We start from the raw sequence: 2,304 nt of genomic DNA, 5'->3' as shown, positions 1-2,304 counted from the left end.
AGGGCAGTGCTACTGACTGAAGAGTCTTTAGTACTTTCCCAAAGTGGGAATATTAACATATTCTTATGCACAGTAGAATTGTAAATGGGCTGGGTTATCAATGTCGTGCTCATACTGTGCAGGAACAACATAGAGGGAACTGCTGCTTTTTCTTTCCTCATCCTTACTACTATCGTCATTTCCCATAAACTTCTTTTGTATGTTTGTCACTCTCTTGCGAACTGCTGTTTCCCGGTTGCCTTGATAGTCGATGCAGACTTTGTGCTGATGCGGCGCAACAGAGGTGAGCAGAGTAAGCCTGATTTCCCATTTGGACTTCTCTGTTGACATCTACCCCTTAGCGTTCATATATGACCTTATGCAGTTGCGAGTGCCGTAAAGTCTTACTAAAACAAAACTTGTTCTCGAATCTTTAAAAAATAAACGATAAAGGAACAGAAGGACTGGCTGTGAGCCTCTGTCTCTTTCACACACATGTCCTGTCTGCCTGGCAGGTTAGTCTCATCCCGGAGTCAGGAGAAGATAATGGTATTACAGTCACAGGAAGTCACAGGGTCCTGGTCTGCTCTCTACTCTGCTGACCTTTCCGCCATTGAGCGGGGAAATATTCTGGCCACTGATCCAGTCTGCTGTCGCTGTCCAGGGAGTTCTGGGAGAATTTAATGACGCGAACTCCCCCCGACCCCAACCTCCTTCTCGCCCACCCCAAACAGGGGTAAAAGTAAAATATTATCCCTATCTCACCCCATCAGCACCGCTTCAACCCCGGCCACCCCCAACAGGGGTCAAACGCAACATACCACACTCCAATAGGGATAGAAGTAAAGTGTACCCCCACTTTAGTTTTAAAGTTTCAGTAAAAGTTCTACATCACCTGCACAAGTAATTGGTCACGTACGTAGCCTAGATTACATATATTACAATAATAGAAAAACGTAATGCAAAGAAAAGAGAGGTAAGGAGGATAGGAAATGTTTGATAGGAGAGGAGGACAAAGAAAAACAAAGAGGGGAGATAAGGACGATTGATGTTTGATAGGAGAGGAGGACAAAGAAAAACAAAGAGGAAGATAGAAAATGTTTGATAGAAAAGTTGGACGAAGAAAACCCAAGAGGAGAGATAAGGACGATAGCAAATGTTTGATTGGAAAGTAACACAAAGAAAAACAAAGAGGAAAGATAAAGACGACTGATGTTTGATGGAAGAGGAAGCGCACGGAGCACACGCCCTACCAACCACTCACCCCCCCCCCTGCCAACCGCTCACACAAATTTAAATTCTATTGCCCTTAATCAATATTTTTCCGTAAAGTCCACAAAACGTGACATTAACAGTCCTGAGCCCGAAAACGGAAATGAGAAATAAATTGCCCATCGGCCAAAAATTGCCGATTTTTTTTATTTCATTATTGTAACGAGCGCTAGATTTCACCACGATGCATCACATTTATGTTTTAATCTGTGTCCATGGTTTTTGTTTTTGTTTATGTGTTTGTTTGTTTGCTTTTTGGGTTGGGGGGTGATGGGTACGTAAAATACCTACATTTAAAAAATCAATACCTCGTTGGGAGTGTGTAAGCTATTTATAGCACGCGACAGGATCCCTTCTTAAAGTACGCATTTTCGTTCACCTGACCTCGACCAACTGTGAAAATGTGAAAATGAAACGTACCGTAAGAATAATATAAGGTGAGGTCCGTCAACAAAATTCTCTTAGGAGGCTGGTGAGAAGTTCGTGGAAGGAAAAGAAATCAAATGAAGTGGTGCTAAAAGAACCCCGAATGGGTCGCTCACTAACAAAACCGATTAGTGAGGGACAAATGTAGTTTCTGGGACACTTGAAGGGACTCGAAGGCCTTGAACATCTTTGACTCACTAAAAAAAAAGAGTCTTTACTTTACTTTTACCCGCCGCTTATACCCTTGTGGGTGTCGCGGGAAGAAAGAGACGTCTCTCTGTCACCAGCCGGGGAGCTTGGGTCAGGGGGATGCCGTGGGTGGTTACTGTTTCCCTGACTCCATCCATCCAGGTCTTTCTCGGTCGCCCTCTAGCCTTGTTGCCTTTGAATTTTTTGAGGTAGGCACGTTGTACTGGGTGGTGTGATGGTAATGGCGTACAGGCAAAAAGACAGAGGAAGTCCAGGAAGAACTTTCTTAGAGAACTTGAAGGTATTGATGACTGGGTGAGTTCAATGCAACATTAAATATTTTTTTAGAATCGAGTATCACTGTGAATATAATTCCAGCGAGATTGTTAATTTCAAGGTTTGGAAACAGAATTGGAATGGATTTTTATCTTTAGCGCC

This window comes from Aplysia californica, unplaced genomic scaffold, assembly GCF_000002075.1.
Source record: "Aplysia californica isolate F4 #8 unplaced genomic scaffold, AplCal3.0 scaffold00017, whole genome shotgun sequence".
Lineage (NCBI taxonomy): Eukaryota > Metazoa > Mollusca > Gastropoda > Aplysiida > Aplysiidae > Aplysia > Aplysia californica.
This window is presented reverse-complemented; position numbering follows the sequence as displayed.